Genomic DNA, 20,581 nt, shown 5'->3' on the forward strand with positions numbered 1-20,581 from the left:
TGTTCAAATCTTTATCTTACACTGGTGTCTGTTCTTTAATTTCTTAGTTTTATATTATTTTGGCCAGGACATTATTTCTTCAATTTTCGATGGATTGGATTTTTTTTTCTTGTATTATTCTTTCTTGCTTTGTCTGGCACCTTTCATACACACTTCGTTCAGTTGTTTATCTAGTCAAAATAAAGTAACGCTTTGTGTAATTTTTACTGCGTTTCATCAAGGTAGGAAAGTATTGAAGTATTGAATTCGCTTGCCACATCGATCAGCCCAATCAATGACATAGAGAGAGAGGGAGGGGGGGGGAGATCTGGAAAGGTGGAAAGGGGGTAGGGGAGGGAGGAGCGTGGAGCATTCCTCATCGATGTGGCAGACATTTCATTCCATTCCAGGCGATCGTCTGCAGTCATCTGGAAACTGTAAACACGATAAACCCCGTTATTGGCAAAGCGGATAATGGAGGGAGGAGGCCAATGACCGTGGCCATCGTAAAGTTATGGCTGATACCGTAGCCATCGTTATGTTATAGCCTGACACTAGAACCGTAGCCAACTTATGTTATAGCCTGATACTAGAACCGTAGCCATCGTTATGTTATAGCCTGATACTAGAACCGTAGCCATCGTTATGTTATAGCCTGATACTAGAACCGTAGCCATCGTTATGTTATAGCCTGATACTAGAACCGTAGCCATCACTATGTTATAGCCTGATACTAGAACCGTAGCCATCATTATGTTATAGCCTGATACCGTAGCCATCGTTTGTTATAGCCTGATACTAGAACCGTAGCCATCGTTATGTTATAGCCTGATACTAGAACCGTAGCCATCGTTATGTTATAGCCTGATACTAGAACCGTAGCCATCGTTATGTTATAGCCTGATACTAGAACCGTAGCCATCACTATGTTATAGCCTGATACTAGAACCGTAGCCATCATTATGTTATAGCCTGATACTGAAATCCAAAAGGACTGGCAGTTTGACGTCATTATTTGGTTTTTGCACCGCCGAGTGAGTTGTCGTTAGTAGAGCTCATGGAAACAAGTTATTTCATTGGTTGAACTATTGAATACAACTCACGATTGTTTCTTTTGTGGCAAAAGACTGGCATTTTGACGTCATTTTTGGGTCAGTATCAGGCCATAACTTTACGAAGGCACGCTGATACTGACCAAAAAATGACGTCAAAATGCCAGTTTTTTTTCCACAAAAGAAAACAAATCGTGAGATGTATTCAATAGTTCAACCAATGAAATAACTTGTTTCCATGAGCTCTACTAACGACAACTCACTAGGCGGTGCAAAAACAAATAATGACGTCAAACTGCCAGTCCTTTCGGATTTCAGTGTCAGGCTATAGTAGTATGCAGATGACGTCACTCAGGGCTTTGTTATTGTTTTTGCCATCCGCGTTTGTGAGTTGTTCTCATTAAACTGTATTAACCAGACTATAAAAGTTCATGGTTACACAGAGTTTGTGTGTTGGTCCGTTATACTTCCGGATGGCAATGTTGTGAACTCCTTGGCCAAGCGCATTCTATCTATAACATAACGATGGCTACGGTTCTAGTATCAGTATCAGGCTATAGATAGTATGCGCTTGGCTAAGAAGCTCATAACATTGCCATCCGGAAGTATAACGGACCAACACACAAAACTGTGTGTATCCATGAACGTTTATAGTCAGGTTATACAGTTCAGTGAGCATTACTCATAAACGCGGATGGCAAAAAACAATAGCAAAGACATGAGTGACGTCATCTTCGAACTATCTATAACATAACGATGGCTACGCAATGACGCACTGATTATAGACAGAACGAAGTCGACGTCACTCAGGTCTTTGTTATTGTTTTTTGTCGTCCAAATTTGTCAGTAGTTCCCACTCACCAGATTATAAACGTTTAAGGTTATACAAAGTTTTGCGTGTTGGTTCGTCATACTTCCGGATGGCAATGTTGTGAGCTTCTTAGTTAGCCAAGCGCACAGCATCTATACAAAACGGTGGATTTGAACTCCGGGAGGAACGGTTAAGGAAGGCATTGATGGACAATAAGGAAGATGGTGTGTGTTTGTGTGTGTGTGGGGGGGGGGGGGGGGGGGGGGTGAGTGTGTGAGAGAGGGGAGGGAGAGAGATAGAGAGGGAGGGAGAGAGAGAGATGAGGAGAGAGAGAGATAGGAGAGAGAGAGAGAGAGAGAGTGTGTGTCTGTGAGAGAGGGAGGGAGGGAGAGAGAGAGAGAGAGAGAGAGAGAGAGAGAGAAAGAGAGAGGGAGAGAAAGACAGAGAGAGAGAGAGAGAAAGAGAGAGAGAGAAAGAGAGAGGGAGAGAAAGAGAGAGGGAGAGAGAGAAAGAGAGAGAGAGAGAGAGAGAGAGAGAGAGAAAGAAGGAGGGAGAGAGAGGGAGAAAGAGAGAGGGAGAGAGAGAGAGAGAGAGGGAGAGAGAGAAAGAGAGAAAGAGAGAGAGAGAGAGAGAGAGAGAACAGATAAGTATCCCGGGTCCTCCCTCACCAAACGTATGTCCAGTGTCATCTGCACATTAATAAAGGTGAGCTACTTACTAGCAGACAGAGTGTGAAGGTTTCTTACCCACGGATTCAATCAAATGCCAAGCGCACCAATCAAATTAACGAGGTTTCCATGGCAACGTAATACATACACATACAATACATACACACGTCAGGCCGATTGGTTTTTGTTTACGTATTGTAGCAAAACAATCAATCTGGTGTCTTCAATTAAATGTTGTGTAAACATTGCTGCTCGAAGAAGCTTCTCGAAGAAATAAATAAACAAATGTGAAGTTGAATGAAAGCTTCAATTTAATAATATACGAAAACAGATGGCAGGGACGTTTCGGGGTTTCCCCTTATCAACAAAACAGGATGAATGAAACACCACAGAATATTTCCTGCCCATCAATGTTTGTGTACTTCTTCTTCTTCTTCTTCTTCGTTCCCGTCACGTCACATGGTCAGTCCGGTCTGGTGAATGAAGCCCACAGTGGTCCTGAGGTCGTCCTCACTGCCGTACAGCTTCTTTGAGTATGGGGTTGGGTCAGGCCAGAAGTTCCTTCTCAACTGGTTGTAGCTTGGACATTCCATTAGGACATGATGTCCATTTTCAATTTCAAGTCCGCAGTCACATTGTCCAGAGGGACCTGCTCTGGACATCCTCCACATATGTTCCTTTAACTGTAGCTCACGATAAATCCTTTTTGCACCGTCTAGTGAGTTGTTGTTAGTAGAGCTCATGGAAACAAGTGATTCCATTGGTTGAACTATTGAATACAACTCACGAGAGTGTGAAGTGTGACACCAGAGCTTTAACTTTATCATGTTTGTGTTCATTCTGGAAGGAAATCGAAAATGATCAAAGTCTGCTAGCCAGACTTCACAATTGAAAATAAAATAGCCCTTTCTAATTGATAACAATGTGAAATTGAATGTAAGCTTTGATTCAATATTATACGAAAACAGATAAGATGGACGTTTCGGGGTTTCCCCTTTATCAACAAAACAGGTGGAATGATTGAAACACTATAGACGAATGAGATAATGTGGTAGTGGCGTTGTTGTTAAGGTGAATGATTCATCCTGTAAAGCGCTTCAGCACGTTTAGTGGATATTGCGCTATATAAAAGCTTAAGATTCTTTTAGCTTTGTTGGTTTTTTTTTTAGGTAAGTGGGTAACGCATCAAGGAGGTCACGGTTTTAATGTCATCATTTGATTTACATCCTTTAAAAACAAATTGTAACTGTAAACTGTAAATTCTAGTGAGTGTGAAAAATGGAAGAAGTAAAAAGTGACTGCGCGTGTGTGTGAATGTGTGTGCGCGCGCGCGTTTTTGTGTGTGAAGGAAAGGGAAGAGTCGGAAGAGGAAGAGAGGTAGAAAGAGGCAGGACTGGTTGTTGAAAATGAATAAAACAGAAAGTAAACACTCGCCTCCCACTTAAAATGTCGACAGCCTGTGGGGGGAAAAAACTACTTGAGTTAGATGGAACCGTTTCACTTAATTATTCTTTTATCCTCGTCATTTTCATTTTCTCCCGACCCAGCAAAACCGACCATACATAATACAATAAATAGAATATATACACTATTGCGTGTTATTATTATTCGCCATCAATTTTCCTCATCGGTAAATCGATGAAAAGATTAAATCAATAGACAGGGAATGTGTGCTGTGCCGTACTCTGCTGGATAAAAAACGCATATTTTTAAATTTGGTCAGAAAACTCGTCATTTTAAAATTTGGCCAGAAATCTCGTCATTTTAAAATTTGGCCAGAAAACTCGTCATTTTAAATTTGGTCAGAAAACTCGTCCTTCAATTAATAATATCGGTCGATTTAAATGACCCTCGAGTCTTGGAAAGAAAAGACAAACCTCTCAAACCTGGGACTTCGCGAAGTAGGTATATATATATATTTAATCTATTCGCTTATGTAGTTATGGATTGTTTCTGATCTTTCTGTCCAGCCACCATAGAAAAGGTAGCTGGGTGCGACGGAAAGGACACGTTTTACGACACTCTAGTCTCCTATCCAAAGGATATAAATAACAATGTGACATTGAATGTAAGTTACAATTTAATATACGAAAACAGATAAAATGGACGGTTTGGGTTTCCCCTTTATGAACAAAACAGGATGAATTGAACAAAAACAATGATGGGCAGGAAATATATGCTCCTGAATAGAACAGTAGAAATTTATAAAAGGGGTGTGCAATTAATTAAGTCAAAAGAGGGGAGGCGGGAGGAACTGTGTAATGCAGTATATATAGAAAGTGAAATAGAATAAAGTGTAGACTTTTATTGGAAAACAAATACAATGGAATTGGAAATAAATACAAAATATAACCTATAAGGGTAGGTATTGGTATAATCATTAATGGCAGTAGCAGCATTATCCAAAGGATAGCATAGCAAATGACTGGTGTTGTCGTTTTATAAACGTGCTCCATGCATGGTCCGGTCCGTACAGTAAAAATGACAACTTTTCACGTCTGGTGATTAAAACTAAACACTAGATATGTCGAGGAAGCAGATCTTTGGGAAGGTTTGTTTGTTTTTCTTGTACTATTCTTTCTGATTTGGCAGCTGCATCTAATAGTGTCACACTACTATTTTATGATGATCTATCCAGAACGCCAACTCATCGCCGCCCGCAATCGTGTACGGTCGTGTACGACCCCGCCCGAAAACTTGGTCACAACGCAACGACGCTCAACAGGATGCTCTGTGGTTTCGGGCTCCTGACGTGACCGTGACCACAACGGGTACATGCTGGACAGTTTCAAATCCCCACTGATGAAGTAAGCGTGACGTGACAGGTGTTAGGCAGGTTCTCGACCGAAGTCGATTGGCTGCCACCTAGGGGTGGGTCCCTATGAACGGCTCGATCTCTGCGATCCGGCAGTTCTTTCCTAATGGAGAAAAACATCCCAAGAACAAAGTTTGCTGAGCGTGGTTTTGCATTTTCGGCTCCAATCGTATGGAATTCTTTACCACCTGAAATCCGACAATGTGAAAGTCTACCATCTTCAAACGCATCTAAATCTTTTTCATTCTGCTTATCGTGATTCTATGTGAACTTCGAACAACATGTGTGTGACTGTTGTAATTTGTAGTCGAAGGAATGAATATGTGTGATACCAAAAAAAAAACTATTGTAAAGCACCTCTGAGCAATATTTGTGGATACTGGCGCCATATCAAATAATAATTATAATAATAACGGCTCGGCTGTCACCCAATGTCTCGTCTTGCTGGTGGAAAAGCCTGGCAACTTTTCCAATTTCGAAGAGTCGATGTCCCCGCCCCTCGAGGGATTGAATTCGTCCAAACCGACTTCTATATCTCGTAAATACAGCTTTGTCCGAAATTAGGCAAGCTACGTACAAGGGTTGCCGGGACTTAACTTATTTCGGGCTCGAAAAAGGGACACCGTCCATAATGCGCTTGAAAGGGGTATATCCCCATTCCCATCTCTTTTTTGTCTTATTAAGCCAGTTTAGCTGACGCTGTTTCATACGCTATGTTTCACATTTTAACCCTGACTGTCGTGGCCAGCCACTGTTCTCCTAGTGACGATGTTGAGACAATGCATAATATAAATATATTATCAGACCAGGATAAATCCGAATACTGCCTCTAAAGGGACATTGACAAAAAACCAATACAGATACACGGAAATTGGAAATCAGGCTTGAATACTGGAGGGTTAATGTACCATTAACCCTTGTGTCCACAATTCTATATGATGCAAATTATTGTGACGAGAATTCACTTTGATTACGATGAATTTGACTTTTCAAAAGGTTGAAAGAGATAATAAAGTAAAGGAATAAATGTAACAGTGAATAGGTGACGTTATATAACATGCTTATGACTCAACTTTTGTTTAAAAAATTCAAAACAACTGATTCTTCTATAAGATTATATATATATATATATATATATATTATATATATATATATATATATATATATATATATATATATATATATATATACGCGCATACAAACCATAGATAGATAGATAGATAGATAGATAGAGAGAGAGAGAGAGAGAGAGAGAGAGAGAGAGAGAGAGAGAGAGAGAGAGAGAGAGAGAGAGAGAGAGAGAGAGAGAGAACAAACAAAGTAAATAAATTAAATAAAATAATTATTTTTTTTTTAAAACAGCGACTTCTGTCCAGATTAAACTAGGATTGACACTCTATTTAATGAGGTTTATTAATTATGAAGGTGTCGTTGATAATTACAAGATTTGTTGTTTTTTTTTTTTTTGTTTGTTTGTTTTTAAGGGTTTTACGGCGCTTGCAACACATTAAGGTCATATCAGCGCCAGTAAAATGGAAGAAAATGGGATAGTAAAAAGTTCTAGAATTACAATTAAAGCACAAAAGAAAAGGTAAGACAAAGGGGAATTGGTTCAAATAGGGAACCGATGTAGATTCCAAGAGCACACGTCAAAGTACTTAGTTTGAGATCACCTAAAAGTCTCATCCAGACACAAGCACAGGTCCCAACTAAGAGGAATACACTCAAATGTTTACCAATCATATAATATAATATGTAAACTAAACATAATATAATGCATAACAGAGAGATGATTTACAAGGAAAAAAACAAACTCTCAAAACTATAACTATACTTCAACTGTTTCCCTCCCAGCCAAGGAACTCCGGCAAGGATCAGGACAAAACTAAGTAATCTCATTCCAAGACAATGACAGGAAACAATTGGAAAACGGGTATGGGGGGATAGAAGACACAGCATGCACCTCCCTGCCCACTATGGGAGGTCAGGATCCCCACCCAGAATAATTACAAGAGACGATGGTCACTACTCCGTATATAGACTGTCGTGCCACTGTGTCAAAATGCAATTCATGAAGATACTTAATTAATGACACACACACACACACACACACACACACACACACACACACTAGCTTTCGTAACGATCACGCTATCTATTGTATCTGACGGTCCGAGTACATACTAGTCACCGCGACAATTTCATCCATTTAGTCACAGACAGACAGAACAGATAGTAATCGAATACAATCATTAGACGCATGTCGGACAAAAAATATGAGCTTTATATAGCGCAACACCCACTAAATGTGATCAACGCGCTTTACAAGGGGGTCCCTGGTCAACAGCAACATTTAACATGTAGGACGGAAAATGCCGCTGTTAGGCGATATTACAATTTTTTTTCGGACAAAGACAACACTGTTAACAGTCAGGTACTCATTTTACACCCGAGTACGGTGAGAAAAAGTGAGTAAAGAGCCTTTTCCAAGGACTCAACTATGCGCCGAGTGCGAGGCTCGAACCCAGGACCTTCCTATCCGAACGCGAGTGTCATACCACTCGACCACATAGCCGGCTTAGGGAGGTTTATATATTACTATATTATGAAGGTGTCGTTGACTATTATAAGAGATACAGGTCTCTACTCCGTAAATAGACTGCCTGCCACTGTGTCGGGAAATGCAATTAATGATAATGATGATGTGTAATTAATGACACACACACATACACAAGCACACACATTAGCTTTATAATCGATAGGGTTCATCTACTTGTCTCTGACGATGTCTAATTCTAAGTAGTCACGGCGAAGTAATAATATTTCATCCATTTTCAGTCACAGACAGACAGGCAGACAGACAGAGAGATAGAAGTAATCGATTACAATCATTAGACGCATGTCGCGCGGCTGTGACAAAAAGGTCATGGATGGAATGCCCAAGGTCAGGTCAGGTCAGGCCACGCCCAGCCTTTAAATCAAACCCTAATTAGGTATGTTCCTGCTTTCTTTCCTTCTTTTTTCTTTGAAAAACAAAAACAAAACAAAAACAAACAAAAAACAAACATAATCCATCCCACCACCTTGTCCTAGTTTTAACTGGAGAGGTGTGCGGTTTTGTTTTTTTTCAAAACAAAATGATCGGAAGAAGAGATGCGACTTCCAGGTTGAGATGCCAAGTATCGAATCCCGGATTGAATCAACACCAAAGTAGCCGGCACCGACTCCGGTATGCATCAATACGACGGAACAAAAGAGAAAATGAGGCTTTAACAAAGATTTCAAATATCAAAGTTTCCTTTAATTTTTTTTAGGTTTTTTTTTTTTTTTTTGTTTTTTTTTTTTCTTGTCTTTTGCTTTTTTCTTTGTTTTTCTGTTTTTCAGCAAGCATTTTGAAAATTGGGACTACATGAAGCAGCGGACAATATATTTTCTTGAATGAGACGAAAAGACGGAATAATTTTGCAGCCAAACGTAACGTTTGCCATAAATTTGACCTCAGTCCATCGAAAACAAACACCGGACTGTAATGCCAAGAGCAAAACTAAGTTAACATAATATAGGACAAGACATGACGCCTGTCAGGAGATTTAACAATGATAATGAGTGATGATGATGACGATATATATATATATATATATATATATATATATATATATATATATATATATATATATATATTATATAATGTTGGTTAGTTGGTAGAGCATATAAAATGAGTAAGGACACTCACAGTTTTCTGTCGATACAATTGTTTCAATGGGTTTCCATATCGTCAGTCGACAATGTGTCCGTAGTGAAAAGAAAAGTACACAATTGATACATTGTCGACTGCCGATATGGAAAACCATTGAAACAATTGTATCGACAGAAAAATGTGAGTGGCCTTACTTATTTCATATATATATATATATATATATATATATATATATATATATATATATATATATATATATATATATTTGTGTGTTATGGTGTGTGTGTGTGTGTGTGTGTGTGTGTGTGTGTAATTATGATGATCCCTGCCCATCCCATTAACAAAAGGGGAGGAAAGCCACGACAAGAAACATGAAACAAAAGTGGGCGTTCAAATTACACATCTTCAATTACAATTAGCACACCCATATACAAACACACATACATAACACACTCGACGGCAACATTATTATAATGACAAATAAGAAGATGGATTGACGTAAGCGGTGACAAGTGTGATTACTCAGGTAATCCAACAAATGATGACGTCATGACAGACACCTCCCCCGCCCCCCCCCCCCCAACACACACACACACACACACACACACACACACACACACCACCACCACCACCACCACCACCAGCTGTTGACATATATACATTCATTCATACAGGACACCCACCTTTGAATGAAACAGGACAAACGTTCAAAACGTATATGTATGTATTATGAAACACGCCATCATCCATACAACATTATCAATGGAAAAAAACTAATTATAAATTACTATAAATATGTGCGTAGAATATTTTACAAACACCACGATACGAGTACAAGTCTAGAACAAAACAACTCATGTTTTCTCATCATAATGAGGTCTGTATATTTCAAAGTTTTGAATAAATACAACATCTCAATTGACACTTAGATAACCACGCCTCTCGGACAGTCGTCAAAATGTAAACGATTACAGTGATTTGTAAATATAGATAGTAGTATGCGCTTGGCTAAGAAGCTCATAACATTGCCATCCGGAAGTATAACGGAAAACACACAAAACTGTGTGTATCCATGAACGTTTATAGTCAGGTTAATACAGTTCAGTGAGCATTACTCATAAACGCGGATGGCAAAAAACAATAACAAAGACCTGAGTGACGCATCTTCGAACTATCTATAGAACAAAACAGCTCATGTTTTCTCATCTTAATGAGATCTGTATGTTTCAAAGTTTTGAATAAATACAACATCTCAATTGACACTTAGATAACCACGCCTCTCGGACAGTCGTCACAATGTAAACGATGACAATGATTTGTAAACATAGCAAAGAACACGTTTTACTATCAACAGAATGTGTCTAAGTAAAATTCACACTGCTCCACCTTTTGATCAATAGATAGAATGCGCTTGGCCAAGGAGTTCACAACATTGCCATCCGGAAGTATAACGGACCAACACACAAACTCTGTGTAACCATGAACTTTTATAGTCTGGTTAATACAGTTTAGTGAGAACAACTCACAAACTCGGATGGCAAAAACAATAACAAAGGTCTGAGTGACGTCATCTGCATACTATCTATAGAACCAACACAGAAAACGGTATGCAAACCGAAACGTTTATAATAATATTATGATCTAGACAATCTTGTGATAACTAGTCACCCGTATTAAAACAACAACAATGATAAGAAAGAGGTCGATTTCATTCACGTTGTTGTTGTTTATAAACATTTAACTATGGTTGTCCGAGCACGTGTGAAGTGTGTCAATTTCCATGTTTTGATTGGTCAAAAAAAAATGGTTAATTAAGTGTCTGGGCGACTGTATAGATAGTATGCGCTTGACTAAGAAGCTCACAACATTGCCATCCGGATGTATAATGGATCAACACACAAAACTATGTGTAACCTTAAACGTTTATAGTCTGGTTAATACATTTTAGTGAGAATTACTCATAAACATGGGCGGCAAAAAAAAAAAAAAAAAAAAAAAAAAAACAAAGGCCTGATTTACGTCATCTTCGTTCTATCTCTAAATCTGGCAACAAAAACTTTATTTTCAAGAAGTTCATTGAATTAAAGATCTTTATATAATGGTCAATTAGGACCCAAAAATTCGGAGTTCTACGAAATGTTCGTAGTAGCAGACATGTCTGCGTAAACGTATCTACAGGGATGGGAAACTGGTCCATTTGCCTGTGAGTTAGATGCTCTATCTGTCTGTTGTCAGGATCCCGTACCCCCCCCCCCCCCTCCCTTTTTCCACATACACACATACAGGTAATAGAAAGAAAGAAAGAAGAAGAAAAGGACAAAATCCATACATCAAAATGGACATGTTGTACATTGTACACGGCGTGTTGTTGTTGACCATCTCAAAATACACGGTAACAGACAAACGATAATAAGTGACATGTACACACACATACAATAGTCTTTGACTCGCACACACACACAGACAAAACATACGCACAAACACATAATATAACAGTCCCTCATACACACACACACACACCCACAAACACACACACACACAGAATCGTAAAACTTGACCAGCGAGAGGCAAACGTCGTGGTGTATTTTGCTTTGTTTTAGTTTGTGTGTGTGTGTGTGTGTGTGTGTGTGTGTGTGTGTGTGTGTTTTGTTGTTGGTTTTTTGTTGTTGTTGTTGTTTTGTTTGTTTTTTATTAAATATTTCACAGACAAAATAAGACACACACAGATTGATTGGTAGATCGATAAACAGGAGGGATGGGGGTGGAGAGTCTATCTATACTGACAAACAAAACAAAGATCTGAACAAGTGTGTGTGAAGGTGCCAGCCAGACAAAACAACTTGTTCAGATCCTAATCTTACACCGGTGCCTGCTCCTTAATTTCTTAATTGACAAAAAACACCGTGCCATTTTGACCAGATAAAGGTGATCTCCAACATTTAAAAAGACTAACTTAAATCTGGGACTTTTTTTTTTTGGGGGGGGGGGTTATCTTACTTCTTTGAAGGCTTGGGTTTGAGACTCGGGGCCATCTAAACGTATCCATAAATAAAGTAAAAAACTTAATTATATGTCATCTTTAAAGTCCATAAAGACAATTGATTGTCTGATTGACAATGTTCCAAAGGTCACACGCCACTCATTTACTGAAAATGTAAGACTTCTGTACAATACTCATCATAAGTCGTAACGTCATCTGAGTGACGTCTCTGATATACTATAAAACAATTTAGTAATGTTTGATTCACTAAAGTTTTCTCTACATGTAAAAACAACAAACGGAGAACTATTTATGCGCAACGTTTTCTGCTCAAAAGTTCCCGACATCACTCGGACGCGAACAAACGATACAAACGATTCATGTCAATGGTTGAGTTTGTAATACTTCAACGTCGTAACGTCACTCTTCCTATGACGCATGGTAATTAGTAACACTGGCTCTAAACTATCGGAACAATGGCGGACGCCCGTATGAAATATTTCTCGTGTGAGCTAAAGCGTATCTAGAGGGGAAAAAAAACACAACATTTGATCATGTTTGACTTTTACACATTCTGATCACAAGGCATATGAAAAGTTCTAGCAGCATGACGAATAAAAAGTAATGATTTTCTTTGTTTAGAACCAAGATGGCCGCCGTTGCCGGGCGGCGTGACATCCGACTATTGAATCCAATTTGGAAGAAGAAAAAAAAAATAAAAAAGGCGTTTAGTCAAGTTGCGGCAGTAACGGTCAATAATCACAATGACCTGGTGGCCACAAATAAATGTAGAAATCGAGTAGTACATACACACTCGTTTTAGTTTTAGTAGAGTCATGTCCTCTACCTGTGCAACAAAAAGTACAAACTTGACCATTAGAGCCTTCTCCAAGGACTCAACTATGCGCCGAGCACGAGGCTCGAACCCAGGACCTTCCGATCCGAAAGCGAGTGTCATACCACTCGACCACATCGCCTCCTCTGCCAATATCACAGTAAATAGGCAGTGGACGAAATTACTGGATGCAATTAAAAAAAAAAAAAAACATAAAAACCTATAGATAGAAAGAAGATGACGTCACTCAGGCCTTTGTTATTGTTTTTTGCCATCCGCGTTTATGAGTAATTCTAACTAAACTGTATTAACCAGACTATAAACGTTTACGGTTACACATAGTTTTGTGTATTGGTCCGTTATACTTCCGGATGGCAATGTGTGAGCTTCTAAGCCAAGCGCATACTATCTATAAATCAATGAGTTGTTTGGGGGGGGGGGGGGGGGGGGTTTAATGTTCGTTGGGAGAAATTTGTTGGAGGTAAAAATTCGTTCGAGGAAGGAATGGAATGATAACAAAGAATAATAGGGGGGAAAATCGTGACGTTCCAATGAGTTCCAGGAAGAAACTGTGCGTCTTATAATTTTTACTCCCAGCATTTGAGACACAATCGTCTTATTTTTTGTTTTGTTTTCCTCCATCAGGAAGGATAGCAATGGGCATGATCTATATTCCATTTCCATGTGCTCGAGGTCATTGGTCACATTGCACAGTGTGTTCAAAATGACCCACATAGTGAAAAGTGTTCACAGCTTTTGAAATATCTAACATCACGATTGGTCATTTTGTTCAGTTTGACACATGTGTATGTTTAAAACTTTCATAAACAAAGCAGCGTGTTTACATTTTAAAAGAAATACCCAATCATTGTACAGCAACAAATCATGTGATTGATGACTTGGTTGGACGAAAACATGAATATAGATCGCTCCCATTCCCCCAGGCCGCAATCACCTTGTAAAGGTCTCTCTGTAAACAGCAGGATAACCAGCCACGAATCCAAGAGATAGTATGAAGTTGACGTCACCCAGGTCTTTGTTATTGGTTTGTTTGTTTGTTTTTTGCCATCCACTGTTATGAGTAATTCTCACTAAACTGTATAGATAGAATGCGCTTGGCCAAGGAGTTCACAACATTGCCATCCGGAAGTATAACGGACAACACACAAACTCTGTGTAACCATGAACTTTTATAGTCTGGTTAATACAGTTTAGTGAGAACAACTCACAAACGCGGATGGCAAAAACAATAACAAAGGCCTGAGTGACGTCATCTGCATACTATCTATTAACCAGACTATAAAAGTTCATAATTACATACATAGAGTTTTGTGTGTTGGTCCGATATACTTCCGGATGGCAATGTTGTGAGTTTCTAAGCCAAGCGCATACTATCTATACAACGTGGTGAGAACTGATCGCCTTTCTCGCTGTCAACGACCACGACAGCATAATGTGATGTCAACAGCATTCTAAATACTATCAAGAGCTGTTGCTGTGCTCACATATAATCTGACCCCGTGTTGACCCGGTGAAGGGGTCAATGTCCTTGACTTTTTAATTATTAGCCCTTAGCCAAAACGATAACATGACGATGATTGGAACGACGCCATCTTTAACTTACAGCCTGACACTGACCAAAAAATGACGTCAAAAGACAGGTCTTTGGCCACAAAAGAAAACAAATCGCGAGTTGTATTCAATAGTTCAACCAATGGGATCACTTGTTTCCTTGACCACTCCCGACAACTCACTAATAGGAATAATAATAATAATAATAATAATAATAATAATAATAATAATAATAATAATTAGTAATATAATAATAATAAAATATAATAATATAATAATAATAATAATAATAATAATAATAATAAAATAATAACAATAATAATAATTAATAATAATATAATAATATATAATAATATAATAATAATAATAATAATATATATAATAATAATAATAATAATAATAATATAATATATAATAATAATAATATAATAATAATAATAATAATAATAACAATAAAATAACAATAATAATAATAATAATAATAATAATAATAATAATATAATAATAATAATAATAATAATAATAACATAATAATAACAAATAATAATAATAATAATATAATAATAATAATAATAATAATATAATAATAATAATAATAATAATAATAATAATAATAAAAATAAAATAATAATATAATAATAATATAATAATAATAAATAATAAATAACAATAATAATAATAATAATAATATAATAATAATAATAATATATAATAATAATATAATAATATAAACAATATAATAATAAAGATCTGAACAATCGTGTATGAAAGGTGCCAGACAAAGCAAGAAAGAAAAATACAAGAAAAAATAAACCATCCCAAAAAATCTACCTCGACTGGGGATCAAACCTCACACCTTCTGATTACAGGTCAGACGTGCTACCAATAAACCACAGATATTCCCGACAGTTGGGGCAATTTTAATATCTATAGATAGTTCGAAGATGACGTCACTCAGGTCTTTGTTATTGTTTTATGCCATCCGCGTTTATGAGTAATGCTCACTGAACTGTATTAACCCGACTATAAAAGTTCATGGATACACACAGATGTGTGTTGGTCCGTTATACTTCCGGATGGCAATGTTATGAGCTTCTTAGCCAGCCAAGCGCATACTATCTATATTCTTCACAAGGATACGCTGCGTTTTACACTGTGAACCTTCGCTTGCATAGCTGCGTTTTACACTGTGAACCTTCGCTTGCATAACACAACACATACATTGAAGACCTGATCTCAAAACAATCACAATAATAATCCATTCTTTCTTTATCTATTTTTTAAAGGGTTGGGAGTGACGTGAACATATATTATGCAGGTCTGACATCCGAATGCTTTTATGTGCGGCTATTTGGTCTAGTGGTATGACACTCGTTTTCGGATCGGAAGGTCCTGGGTTCGAGCCTCGCGCTCAGCACATAGTTGAGTCCTTGGAAAAGGCTCTTTACTCACATTCTCTCACCGTACTCAGGAATAAAATGAGTACCTGGCCGTTAACAACGGTGTCTTTGTCCGAAAAATTGTAATATCGCCTAACAGGCGGCATGTCCCATCCTACATGTTAAATGTTGCTGTCAACCAGGGACCCCTTGTAAAGCGCTCCGATATTGCGCTATATAAAGCTCAATTTTAATTTTTTTTTTTTTTATGGGCCTTGTCTAACATTGTTGTAATGGACAATATTTTTCGTCATTTTTTTTTTTTTGGAGAATTCCATTACAACAATGAGCCATCCATTGAGCCATAAATCGTGTCATCCGACCTGCAAATAAGATGCACGTTGTTTGGAAGCCAAATTTCACCTTACAGCCAATGTTAAATCATTGGGAACGAGCACAGAACTAGTACAGGCAAATCTGAAAATTATCGAAATTCGAATAACTTGTAAACTTTCTCGAAATTAAAGACAATTTCATAACACGTTGACTCAAATAATTATATAGACAATCTGCTTGAGAGCATGATGATCAGCCATTTGTCAGATTGGCTTTTATTCGTTTAGCTTAAGCACCATAAATTCAGGTCTGTAAAATATTCTCTCACAGATTTTGATAAATTCAGTTATATAGAATAAATCAATATGTGACCCTCCGTCTCAAAAGGGTATTATGTCGGGATGATTCAGACACCAAAAAGTGAATTTAGAGATAGAATGATGAGGAATTGGACCTTAGAAGTTTTTGTAAAGCAAGAAATAGTATTTATACTCCAGCATAACGTACAGAAATTAAACCCAAGTTCGATATTTGTGGCAAAGAATTCAATTTCCCTAACTGAGTGGATCCTGACATAATACCGCTTTGACAGGGTGGGTCACTTATGTCTAAACTCATTTTATTCTATCTGTCCAATCGGAAAAAAGATTTTGTCAAGAGATTTTATATTTTGTTCCAATCGTCTGCAAAACAATGAATTGACATTGTATGTAATTCAACAATTTATATTTTAAGTGTACAGCATCTAAATCGTTACTTTTCTCCATGTATTTAAATATGATAAATCGATATATATATAGCGCAATATCCACTAAACGTGCTCAAAGCGCTTTACAAGGGGTCCCTGGCCAACAGCAACACATAACATGTAGGACGAGACATGATACCGGTCAGGCAATACTAGAGACAATGCTGTTAATGGCCAGGTACTCATTTTACACCTGAGTACGGTGAGAGAATGTGAGTAAAGAGCCTTCTCCAAGGACTCAACTATGCGCCGAGCGAGGCTCGAACCCAGGACCTTCTGATCCGAAAGCGAGTGTCATACCACTAGACCACATAGCCGAAAAAGAAAGAAGAAGAAGATGAAGAAGAAGAAGAAGAAGAAGAAGAAGAAGAAGAAGAAGAAGAAGAAGAAGAAGAAGAAGAAGAAGAAGAAGAAGAAGAAGAAGAAGAAGAAGAACAACAACAACAACAACAACAACAACAACACGATAAGGTGTATCATACCATCATATTCAATAAACGAGTAGCACATGTGCATGTTTGAAAATTACGTGAATTTAGATTAGCATGGTGATAGAGTCACAGAGTAAGGTAGTAAATTTTTGGATGGGGGTAAGCGGTAAGGGCTAGTTTGAAGCCTGAGACTAACAAAAAGGTTTAAATGAAAAGGCTTCAGATTTTAAAAATACAAACAATGGACAACTTTTTCACGCCACAACCAAACAAAAGAAAAATCCGAGCACTCACTTTTGCCAACCACATAACCGAAAACCTCATTGAGAGATACGCCACAAACAATTCGAACTGCTTCAAAATCCCACAGACAACAACACAAAACTACAGAAATTCTTTCTTCATTAGAACTATCTCGGAGTGGAATGGGTTGGATGAACTGGTCATCATGGCCCACACCTAAACGATTTCAAGGCCTGACTGACATGGGCCTGCGCCCAATGAGGACGCTGCTGAAATACAACTAGACCATTGGTTTCTTCAGCGCCAACCATATACAGATACAGAACTTGGACGTAAACCTGTCATCCGCATTATAACAATCAAAGCAAAGAAATGATCTAAAAATTGATTGTAGTGAGAATCGTATCAATCGTGTGTTTTGCACTTTGAATGCAGTCTGAATGAAACGAAAGCCTGGTGTGTCCAAGCCCATAATTGTGTTAGGTTATCAGACCTGCAAGTGAGATGTGCATGTAAATTTACTCGGAATGTTTGGGGTGGGTCGGTAAGTAGAGAAGTAAGACGAAAAGTTTCCATTTATAATGAAGATTATATTATATTACTTTATGTGTGTACATATATATTTGCGAATGTTCACGAAGTGTATGGTAGAGAGAGAGAGAGAGAGAGAGAGAGAGAGAGAGAGAGAGGGGTAAAGCGTGGGAGGAGACAGGCAGACACACACACACACAGAGGTGAGGCGATGGAGAGGAAATGAAGGCTTCTGTGAGAGAGAGAGAGAGAGAGAGAGAGAGAGAGAGAGAGAGAGAGAGAGAGAGAGAGAGAGAGAGAGAGAGAGAGAGAGAGGAGGGCAGTAATTACATGGTTGTGGGTTTGTGTGAATGTGATGGACAGAGAGCGATAAACATTGTGAGTTTTGGTGTTTTTGAAAAGTCGAAAATAACAGAAAAGAACAAACTAAAATAAAGGAGCAATTTTTTTGCGTGCTGAATACTCTGCTGACAATATTAACCCGAGTTTGAGTTGCGGGTGTCAAATTACGTTCCCTACAAATGATAATAATAATAATAATAATAATAATAATAATAATAATAATAATAATAATAATAATAATAATAACAACATGCCAATATGACAATAAATCTTACACAGACATGAGCATAAGAAAATGGTTCTCTACCTTTATCAGAGATCTATGTTAGAGGATTTTTCATTCTAGAAGTAGAATAGAATTAACGAAATTGACATCACTCAGCTCGTTGTTATTGTTGCTTTTAGCAAACCATTTTTTTATGATAACTTCGCACTAAATTCTATCAATCAGAAAATAAAAGTTAAAGGCAAACACAGTATTGTGTGTTGGTACGTTAAATCCGGCTGGCGGATGTTGTGGTACTTTTTGTTAGCTGAACACACAGCATCAATAATAGATAATTTCCATTTGGATGGATCATGACCATGAATTATGGATGATTACTAAATTAAATCTTGAGCTTATTTGAGTTTATTAATAAACAATTAGGAACAAGCACAGTTTAAAACAAATGAGAAACTAATCGAGCTAATGGTAGTGTTAAAACAAGATAAGGAATTATAGTTAATGATATGATTTAATGCTATCTACGACATAATTTATCGATTTATTTGAATCGTCAGGGCTTGAACTTCGAATGGGAAAAGGCTGTCATTATTCCCAGACGCCTGTCTGGGGATAATAAAAATTCGTTATCCCCAGACAGGTGTCTGGGGATAACCAATTTTTGTTATCCCCAGACACCAAGAAAATTTGTTATCCCCAGACGCATGTAGCAAGTGGGCAGAAAGATTTTATGCAAAATGCCAAACTAGGCGTGAAAAATACCAAATATTCTGGAAAAAATACTAGTGGTTGTGTCCCAAAACAGTTAATATATCAAGTGATATTTAACACAAGATGAAAGTAAATAATGATCAAATGTTAAATCCAGCTCTTTTAAAAAAATTATTTTAAAGCAAATGGATCAATGAAATTTCTTTAGTTACTTTGATCTGAAAACGTCAAACTGGCAATTCGACTTTTTATTTTCAACCAGGAAGAAAGTTGTTAATCATCAAATCTGTTTATAGTCCACCAACCATTTAAATTTTCACTACCTACCTACCTGTTAACTTTATTGATATTCTCATGTTTCTATAATTTGCTCATTCTGGCCACAATTTTGGGGATGACCGGGAATTATTTTTTATTTCGCGGACGAATTCCTAGGCCATGGTGTTGTTCGCCCCAAAGCCCAAAACCGACACCTGTTATTTTCCTTTCTTCTTCGCACAAGACAATATAATTTAGTATCACACGTCCACAAAACTTGATCCAACAACATATTTTTATTCGAATCAGAGATGAAAATAACTACCAAAACAAGGAAGCAAAAATGGTGGAAATATGTTTAGCTCATATATGAATTTAAGATATTCCGATAGCGGTGTGGATAGACAGCTAAGTGGGTTAGGCCACCTTTCATTTTACTCCTTTTACTTTTAGCTGCACAGATTCGAACCAGTTGCGACCCCCCCCCCCCCCCCCCTCACACACAAACTTTTTTTTTTTTACTTTTTCTTTCTTTCTTTCCAATTGATGTTCATTGTTTTCACTTTTGTTCCGAGTTCCGAGCAAGAGTTTTTTTAATCAGTTGAATTTTTTATTTCTCCGATAATATTATTTCATTATTTAATTTGGTCTAGATCTATTATTGTTTTGTTTTTGTTTTGGTCAAATGATAATATTAATAATAATAATAATAATAATAATAATAATAATAATAATAATAATAATAATAATAATAATAATAATTGTAATAATTGTTATTATTATTACTATTACCATCATAATCATTATTATATTATTATCAATAATAATATTATTTTTATTATTAATACTCTTATTATCATACTATTACTATTATTATTATTATTATTATTATTATTATTATTATTATTATTATGATTATTATTATTATATCTATCCTCTATCTGACCATTTGGTCGCTCTCTGAATA

General features: G+C 37.2%; 1 protein-coding gene across 2 annotated transcripts in view; it reads right to left on the reverse strand.

Moving 5' to 3' along the window:
- The window catches only part of LOC144980310 (ecotropic viral integration site 5 ortholog-like), a 239,567-nt gene that overhangs the window by 217,349 nt on the left and 1,637 nt on the right, over positions 1–20,581 (reverse strand). The window lies entirely within an intron of this gene.

Source organism: Berghia stephanieae, chromosome 9, assembly GCF_034508935.2.
Source record: "Berghia stephanieae isolate SIO BIC M18660-M18661 chromosome 9, UCSD_Bste_1.3, whole genome shotgun sequence".
NCBI lineage: Eukaryota > Metazoa > Mollusca > Gastropoda > Nudibranchia > Aeolidiidae > Berghia > Berghia stephanieae.